Raw genomic sequence first — 10554 nt, 5'->3', positions numbered from 1 at the left:
ATCCGGAGCACCAATATGTTTTTTAAACCACTGCATATTTCTAAAAAGAGATGTTATGTATAAAGTTAGAAAGTTAGAGAGAGCACAAAGGTTTGTTAGAGAGAGAGATAGGAAGTTTCCTTTTTAGTTAAAAATTACTGAGAGAGATGATATGTAGAAGTTTGAAATTTAGAAAGAGAGGTGCATAGTTTAGGGAAGAAAGAGAGATAGAAAGTTAGAAATTAGTGAGAAAGAAATTTAGAGAGGTGTGTGCTTTAAGGAGAGAGAGAGAGAGAGAGAGTATGTTAGAAAATTAGAGAATAACTTATAATAATGTCGTCTAGGCGTGAAGCACTTGAACTTTTTGGCCATTTCTTTGAGCTCTTAATGGATAGTTTCTCAATCTAGACGTATGTGAGGTTTTTTTTCCTTTTAACTCTCTCTCTGTCGATATGTTAGAGTTGCCTTAACCCTAACATTTAGCTTGGTAATGATCTGGTGTCTTTTTTTTCTTTTTGTTCATGTATTTGTTTTTAGGATTCATGAAGTTTTTGCTTGATATATATGACATCCCGCGCATAAACGAGGTAAAATATTTAAGAATTGATGGGTTCTCTTTGTTTCTATTTTCTATCTTCTATTTGGTTATCATGTTTCTTATTCTCTTTGTTCTGAATTGGTCTTGTTAGTTGTACCTTTATCTTTCTCCTGGAATTTCGAAAGCCTTTAAGAGGAACAAGTACTTACATACTCTGTCTTCTTCCGTGCTTATTATTTTTGTGGGTTAGACACATGATACTTCTGATCCATTGATGTACAAGTTACGGTTTTGATCATGGAAGACGGCTTTCTTTCTTTTTCTTAAGTTTAGATCACATTTACATACATACAATATGAAATTTGAAAAGTGATCTATTGTCACTAGGAGTTTTTGGAGAGTGAAATGCCATGGCGAGAAAGCTAGTATGCTACCTTTCTCTTCAGCATAGAAGAAGAGAAAACATCCAGGGTTTAAGGGGAAGAAGAATATTCATGATGTCATGTATTGTCGTATGAGGTATGATTTCTCTTATTGCTTAAGAAATTAAAGTTTTTGCAGTCGTCTTTGATTCTTTTATACAAATTTTAATTCTTTTTTTACATTATTTTAATAGGGATTTTGAATATTGGATCTAGGAGATTTACTTTGATGTATTATATTGTTGGGCTTGAATAATTTGTGACATTTACCTTTTATTGGGAAAAAAGAGCTCACTATTTTTTTTTCTTTGTTTTTGGATGGCATGAATAATTGGGTAAATGTGACTAACAATTGACAGAGAAATCAATTTTAATTTTTTACATGTAGACTTTTTAGCAATTTTAGATCCCTATATACTAGAGTATCAAGATTTTGCAATTACAGTGAAAAATGAAGGGTTTTGGTTTGATTTATCAATTACTTATCAGTATTTGAATTAAATATTACTTATTCTATTTTGATCGTATAATGATAAATGTATAAATTTAGTGATAAATAATGAAACTTTTATATTTTTATATTTTATATCAATTAATAGCATTTGTCAAAAAATTGTTAACATGAATATAATTAATCATTCATATTCAATTAAAAACAACTTAATAATCAAATGATGCCTTTATGAAAATGTTATTTAAAAATAAATTTTTTTTTCAATTATAACTAAATTAGATCAAGTGCAATGCATATGTATAACACTAGTATATATCTATAATACATTATTAAGCAAGAATTAAGGGGTGGACACATGTCACAAGAATAAGAAGTAACCCTAATACTATAGAGATCATAGGGTAGCTAGCTCTATTGTGCAAATCACATTCCCTATCTTTAGGAGAGGAGAGAGAAAGAGAGAGATTTTGTACTCATCCTTGAGAGAGAGAGGTGAATTTGATTGTCTTGCCATTTTCTGAGCAAAACAAATCACACAATATATAGAGAAAATCAAAGAGATTTGAATTAATATGGAAATTTAAATATTTTAGGAGAAAAGGAGAGACTCATAAAAGTATCTAACATTATCCGAAGAAAATCAAGGGAAGCAAATAACTTAATAGGTAGAGAAAATCAAAGGGATTAGAGATATTATGGAAATTGAGATATTTGGAATTAGAGATATTATGAAAATTGAGATATTTTAGGAGAAAGATGCGATGGAGATTTATCAATTGATAGAGATTGATAATTTTTAGAAGCAATTTTCCTTCACAAATTTCGCGCTCTCTTTCTTTCCATGACATCCTCTCTCTCTATTTCTTCTCCACTACCCATCTTTTTCTCTCTCTCTCAATGTCTTCTCTCTTCTCTCTCTCCACGACTCCCCCTCCCTCTCCCTCTCCCTCTCTCCCCCTATCTCTATCTCTTCTCCCCCTCCTCTCTCTCTTTCCATGACATCCTTTCGCTCTCTCTATTTCTTCTCCACTACCCATCTCTCTCTCTATGTCTTCTCACTTCTCTCTCTCCACGACTCCCCCCTCCCCCTATCTCTCTGTTTTCCCCCTCCTCTTATGATGCTCTTTTTCTCTCTTCTCCACAACCCTGTTTCTCTCTACAACCTTTCTCTTACCTCATTCTTTATGGATTTTTGGCTAATGAGTGATGTGCACTGTTTCTCTCTACAACCTTTCTCTTACCTCATTCTTTATGGATTTTTGGCTAATGAGTGATGTTCACTGTTTCTCTCTACAACCTTTCTCTTACCTCATTCTTTATGGATTTTTGGCTAATGAGTAATGTTCAATTTATTGTAGATATGAACATATATGTATGATTTAATTTTGTGTGTTATTGGTCGTCTATTTTCTTTATTTCTTTTTTGTGTTTGAGGATTTAATGCATAATTATAACTATGATAGTAGGATTATTACCATATAAAATTGTTATATATATCGAAAATTATGATTTTATTATACCATTTTAAAGATTTTTACTATCTGTTAAATTTGATATAAGACTCACTACTAAAAAACAAAATTATGTGCTTTTCGATTTCATGTATGGCTAATCATTCAAATAATTTTAAAGTTATCAACAAAATAATTTCATGTTTTTACAATAAATTATTTTTTATGATCACTTTCAAATAATATATTTATTTTAAACATTTTATGAATTTTGCACTTATTAATTTTATGTATGGCTAATTTTTTAAACAATTCTAAAGTTATCAATTAATGATCACTTTTAAATAATATATTTTTATTTTTCTAATTTAGTAATTTAAATTTTCTTAAATAGTAATTTTTATTTTTGTAAATTTTCTTAAATTGTAAATTTGTTTTTTGTGTTTCCATGCTTTCTAAAATTTTAAAAAATTCATTTTTTTTACAATTTTTCAAGTATTTGAAAGTACATTCTAGAAAAAAAAAAGAAAAGGAAACCAACTCTATATTTTGTATTCTTTTAAAATAATTTATGAATATTGTATTTTGTGGATAATTTATAAATATTAAGTACAATATTTTGCTAGATAGATGTTAAATTTAAAATTTTGAGTTATAACGGATCCCAAATAAAATATATTCTATAATGTAGAAACCAGCTTTAGTCATTTTATATTTTTAATGCTTTAAACCTTCTTACACACATCTTCCTTTTTTAAAAATTTTAAGTCCTAAAGATTGATTTTATCATTTATCACAAATATAAAAAGTAATTAATAAATATAGAAAAATAATAAAAAATTTAAAAGTAGTAGAAATTAAAAATACATTGTTAACTCTAGGGTGCTAGATAAATCTGTTAATATTTATGTGTACCTAAAAATTAGGACGAAGTTTTGCAGTTGATAACATTTAAATATGGAACCCATGATAAAGAGTAAGAAAAATTTAATTATTATAAAATTAATGAAAAAAATGGTATAATTAATAAAGTTTAATAAAATTATAATTCAAAATAATTAAAATATAAAATTTATAAATATAAAAAATTTAAAAAAGATTTATATTGAAAAGCAAAAACTAACTAATTTATTTAGTGAATTAAAAGTTATAAATAATATTAAAGGTATTAGAAATATGACGTTTGGATATAAAAAGTTTTTAAAGCATAAGAAAACGTTAAAAATGGAATTTAAAAGTATAAAGCAATCTTGAAAATAATTTTTTTTTTTAAAAAAAACTAAGACATTTTAATCTTACTGGTGATTTTCCTATATATAATTTGAGCCATGTAGATCTCTTTTCCTTTCTTATTTTTATTGCTTCAAAAGAACCACTACTGTGACACATAACCATGATTTTATATGAGGTTATATAATCCAGCAGCACCAGTGAGAGTAGCATGTCCTTCTTTCTTTTGCTTTTCTAGATTCAATATCTCTACTTTTCTATCGTTAGATTACTTTCTCTCAACTCTAAAGATGTACATCATTTCTTTCTTTTTCTTTTTTTTTCATTCAATTTCGTACAATTCATGTTGCTGGATGAGATCTATGGTTCATAAATATGATTAATGGCCAATGTAGATCATTTAGTTTCATTTCTCCTATATATATTGTTGATCATTGTTTGAGTATTAAGACTAGCACTTTGTATGGTTTTTGCATTGACAAATAGATTTCATAATTTTAAAAAATATTTATTGTTGCCTTATATATGACGTATTAATAACACTAGCACTTTGTAAAGTTTGACAGTGCAACTTAGACTAAGTAATTGGTGATGGACCGAGGAGATTATTCGGGGTGAGTTTGAGTAACTCGGCACGATTAGTGCCGACTACTGTAGAAGCAAAATAAAGGTTAAAAAATTATAAAAAATAAAAAAGTAAGAAAATAAATAAATGTGTTTAAAGTAAGATTACACAAAACACTTCAAAATAATACTAAAAATAGTAAAAGTATAGATTTTAAAAAATCAACTTTTGACTGGGGGTATTTTTTGAAATAATACCCAATATAATTTCACGTTTTTTAGACTTTTATTTTATTTTATTTTTTTTTGTGAATTTTTTTAATGTCGTCCAAGTTGGACACCCAACTCGGGACAACTAGGGCTAAGCAAGTAACTGTGCACAAGTAACTCGGTCGCCGATTTTTCAATCACTATTTTTTATTTCTCAATTCCTTTATTGGGTAGAGTTCATGTTACCCATCTTTCTCTTATGTTACCTTGGGTGAAGAAAACGGAGCGATAACGAACTCATACTACTCTATCTTATCTTACCTTTCGTACTACTCTATCTTATCTTGCCTTGGAAAGGCAAGGAAATCCTACGATAAATGTATCATTTGTTGTGCTCCATTATATCCACCTTCTAGGTCCATTTTTTGCTCTTTTTTATTCTTTTTTATTCTTTTCTTTTACTTTCATTTTCTAGTTTTAGGTACATTATGTCCATTGTGCTGAATCAGTTCGATTAGAGAGTTTTGAATTATGCTTATTTGTTAATTTTTTTATGTCGTGTATGTTATTATATTGCATAGGTGAGTTTTTGGCATCCTTCACAAAACTAATCTTTTGAATTTCTTATTTTCATGAATTCAAAATTTACTTCCATATTTGTTGGTGTGATGGTAAAAGGCTTGGGTAGCCAGTGCAAGAGCACATGTTCGAGTCTTAAGAGCAGCCACTTTGTGCATAAGCCAAAGGCTGGGATCATTTCCGGCCTACCCTCCCGGGACCCTCCTTAGGCAAATCCAGCATTGAGTTACGGCCCTTTTATTTGTTGATGTTTAGTTCGATGAATGTTTCTTATTGAAATTGATGAAATTTGCATGTTTGATGTTGAAATATATATATCGTATTTTTTATATCATATTCTATATTGTTTAGCTTTATTTAGCTTTATTTTGCTGAATCACCCCAATGATTATTATTATTTTTAAAATTTTTCAACTTACTCTAGAACTTAAATACCTTGTACATTTATAGATATATATTGATTTTCCACAAAGGATGTGCTTTACACTATTTATAAAATTGATTATTTCAATCTTACGTGCAACACACGTAATACAACTAGTGTGTGTGTGTGCGTGTGTGTGTGTGTATATATATATATATATATATATATATATATATATATATATATATATATATATATATATAAGTATGGAAGCATCTACAAAATACCTATAGGTGAAGTTTTATAGTACCTCACCTATACCTCATTATTGTCCAAAGTTCATCACACGGTCATAATTTTCGGTAGTATTTAAATTTTTATAATTTTTTACTAATCAGATTACCTAAAATAAGGGACGGTGTGTACATATGACCAAGTCACACCAAAATAAAATATTAAAAAATAAATAGTCATAAACTAAAATAATAAAATTACCCCTGAAACTTTATAGGGGTATTTTACGTAATTTTTATCGTTCAAAATATTGGTTTTCTATTTTATTCATGTGTGTCTCACTAAGGCACACACACCTACAAAATTACATAGGCATTTTGTAGTGCTTTCCTATATATATATATATATATATATATATATATATATATATATATATATATATATATATATCATATGGGATTATATCAGATAGTTCTTGTAACTCTGATGGAAAAATTTTAATTGGAGAAATAAATGATGAGGATTTGATCCTCACTATCTCTGACTCTGATTCAGATGATGATGATAATCCTGGAAATGCTTGCCAATGTAATTTTTACAAGGCCATCATTAATATGAATGGTTTAAACCTAAATACTCTTACAAAAGAGGAAAGTTTAATCATTGACTTGATTGATAAAATTAGTAACCCAGAGGCTAAAAAGGAAGCCTTGGTTCAATATATCGACATGGCAAAAGATCCATCTAGACCTACTACTTCAAAACCTTCTCTCGTACCAATAAGAGAAGAATACAGTTTCCACGACATCCTCAAAAGGGTTCAAAACAAAACTCAAACTATCAGGCAACCTTCAATTCTTGAGTTAAAACCCGAGATAAATGAAGTTCGCAATGAATTGATAACCTTGAAAACTAGAGTTCAAATCTTGGAAATGGCAACTGCTACTTTTAATATAAAAGAAGGTATTCATGATGAAAATACTGAAGTAGAATTCAACAACTTAATGAATGAATATCGCCATGATCTCCTACCACTTGAAGTGGAAGATACACTTCCGAAAGTTTTAGAAAATGATGACCCTAACACTTCAAACAGATGTAACATGCTAGAACTTCAAAACTGTGAATATGTCAACGTTTTGGACAAAGTCATAGCTCAATGATGGTTCACTATCGTTAAAATAGTAGTACAAAAGGAATATAGTTTCCAAACCACTGCTCTTATTGACTCTGGAGCATATCTAAAGTGTATAAATTAGACCTTAGTCCCTACAAAATACTTTAGGATAAACTACGTAAGTTTTAAACATCGCTGACGGAAGTAAAATGTTAATAAACTATAAACTATCTGATGCGGCAGTTTGCAATAATGGAGCATGTTTTAAATTTCCTTTTATCATGGTTAAAGGATTAAGCCAACCAGTTTTTTTTGGAACCCCATTCCTAAATATGCTTTACCCTATCAAAATTGATGGTACTGGTATTGAGGCTAACATTGAGGGACATGAGGTAAAATTTACTTTCATAGAGAAGCCTAGAGTTCATGAAATAAATAACATTAAGAATAAAATCTCTACTAAGGAAAAAATAATTTTTTATCTAAAAGAGGAAATTAAGTATAAAACCATTGAAGAAAAATTACTATCTCCAGAAATACAAAATAAAATTAGTACTTTCAAAAGCATAGGATGAAGTATTTTGAATATATAAAAGCATAGGATGAAGTATTTTCCTATCAAAATACTAAGAATTCATACAGTTGGTATGTGCAGTTTAAAATAACAGAACTTGTGAATTCCCTAACTAGTTAAAAAAGTGGTTCTTTTTATGGGGATCATGCAGCCAGATACTTCTTTAAAAAATGCAAGTATCATAGGGAAAGTTCTCTGACTATAATAAACATTGTTTAGAAAGAGACTATCTTTTATCCTTCATGGCCTTATATTAGGTCCATTGAATTCTTAAATAGACATATTAGCTCTCAGAAGACGATATGGACAGATGAGATTATATCCCAGAGTTATGCCGACAAATATCGGTAAAATGATGGGACAACTATAAAAATAACTCCCTAGATTCGGAAAAAAATTACATGAAATTAATACCTTCCTCATCACAAAAATTCTAATATGGATGTAACATAATGCATTTCAATAATGCCATAGAAGAATCCAAAATTATCAAAGGCAGAGCTTAAAAGGAAGCTACTGTTAGCACTTGAATAAGTTATTGATAAAATGTCCACTTCAACAAAAGAAGAAGAGGAGACTAAGGATTATAGCCCTCTAAATGGTGATGACTGTGCATAAATCAGTTTTCCTCTAATGAACTAAAATAAATTCTTAAGTAGGGACGATACGACTCCAAATTTACCTAAGATACATGTCCCTAAAACCACCAACAAAATACAAGGGTATTATAGCCACCGACAGATTACTATAGCTATCGACAAACGTTTTACTATAGTAAGAATATGTGGCACCTTTCCACTATGCAAATGGAATCCTACTTTTCCAAAAGGTGTCGGTGCATTATTAAAAAGGTCGGTGCGGATTTTAAACCATTTCAAATCCGACTACTTCCCATCTATAAAGAGGGAGTGGGAGAGTGTGAGTGTTTGAATGCTTATCTGAGTAAGATTTTGAGTGCTTATTAAGTTTGAGTATGAGAGTTTCAGTATTAGTCTGAGTACTTGTGTATTGACTGTATTGGCTTGAGCAGAAGTGAACAACCCTGGTGGTGTGTCAAGCTTTTCTTATCTATATCAAGCTTATCTTATATAAGTTTTCTATTCATATGTTTTATTAGTCCTGGTTCTATTGTTCATGTTGCGCTGTTTATTATATTCTTGTTGCTTTGCATTTTATTGTTCTGGTTCAGTATAAAATGTGAAATAACTAATTAACTATATGAATGATGATAATATATATTATATTATCGTATCAAAGCCATATAAAAATATGGTATCAGAGCCAAGTTCTATTCAGTGGTGAATTGATTAACTGTGGAAATTTAGTTTTTTTAGTCAAATCTAAAGTCACTATGACCCAAAGATCGCCGTTGATCCAGAAGGTAGGGAAGGTGTAGGGTCTGTTTCCCGTTGACTCAAATTAAATACTATAAAATTGAATATGGCAAATTTGTTCAAGACACTATCTACTAGGACAACTTTTACCCGTACACTTCGTGTAAATAATATGGAAGAAGTTATTATCTATAATATCGAAAAACAAATCTAAAATTGGAACATCCCCAAAGATCCTATAACAGATGTTTACGAAAAGGGGACTTTTGATCTCAAAAGTAGCTTCTCAATTAAAACTAATGAAAAAACTATTTCTGTCATGGAAACTCAAGATAGTTTCCAACTCCTATCCTCAAGGATGGTTGAAGAACATAAAAGAAAAGATTTTAACTATCTGCATATTGGCTTAGTCCAGATAATTGTTAAACCCTTAACCAGGACATGGTTAAATAACTTTGTTTTGCTTTGCTTAAGGGATAACATACATAGAAGGTTCACAGATTTTTTATTAGAAATCATCGAATCAACCCTTTACAATGGTTTTATATATTTTAATTGCTTTCTGAATTTTTCGGTGGCCTTATCTGATCCAAATCTTTTAAAGGTTTTAACTCTGAATCTAAAAATTCAAGGTTTTAATATAGATCCTGGATCTCAAAACTTAGCTTTTGTTTATAGAATCTGTTATGAAGTTATGAACACTCTATGTCCAAATGTTAGGCAAACATACAACGGGTCAGACCATTTTCTTTTAAACGAATATGGATAAATCTAATCTGGTTATATCTAAGTCTGTATCTTAGACACAGGTTAAATTATCGGATAGATGGTCTCTTCAGTCTGAAAATCAGACTAAGATTTTTTGAAAATAGAGATCCTGAACAAATAATCAATTACCCGGATGGAAAGATTGAAATACAATTTCCATCGTCTAGAAAAACTAGACAAAGTATTTCCAATACACTTCCTAAAAATCCGTCAAGAACCTCAACCTCCTCTATTCCTCAATCAAATTATGAAAAAGCTCATAATGAAAGAATAATTCTATAAGGACTTAGAAATGCTTCAAATCACGTCCAACATCTAGTATAAAGAGTTAACACTCCTAGTTCTTATCAAACTGAACTAGAAGAGCCAACCCTATCAAAATTTGACTTTGATCTACTAACAATCCAGAGTCAAGACAAGTTTGTCATTGATACAAAATAGAAGACGAGTTTTTCATTAATAAAGAATGGATTAAAAGAGATTTCATTTCAGAAGAAAATAGACAAATAAGACAATGATTTTTCCAAGAATTTAAAGAAGAATTAAGGGATGCTTTTCAGAAAAAGTTTAATACATTTATGATCAAACATGGAAAGAACATGAAATTCTTCAAATGGCTTAAATATATCCTCAAAAAAGAAGGGATTAAGCTTTTAGAGTTTAAAATAAATATGGCTGAAAAGGCCTTTTAGACCTTTCACACTATCAAAGGTGAAACGATCGAATCTATTTATCC

General features: G+C 29.6%; 1 long non-coding RNA gene across 1 annotated transcript; it reads left to right on the top strand.

Moving 5' to 3' along the window:
- The first annotated feature begins 329 nt into the window (after nucleotides 1–329).
- On the top strand, nucleotides 330–1029 carry LOC148780941 (uncharacterized). The gene is made up of 3 exons (XR_016060657.1): nucleotides 330–389; nucleotides 517–566; nucleotides 905–1029. It is a non-coding gene; the product is annotated as an uncharacterized LOC148780941 (long non-coding RNA).
- Nucleotides 1030–10554: the final 9525 nt, after the last annotated feature.

The sequence above is a fragment of the Amborella trichopoda genome, chromosome 8 (genome assembly GCF_054954075.1).
Source record: "Amborella trichopoda isolate Santa Cruz 75 chromosome 8, AtrichopodaSantaCruz75HAP2 v2.0, whole genome shotgun sequence".
Taxonomy (NCBI): Eukaryota; Viridiplantae; Streptophyta; class Magnoliopsida; order Amborellales; family Amborellaceae; genus Amborella; species Amborella trichopoda.
This window is presented reverse-complemented; position numbering and strand designations above follow the sequence as displayed.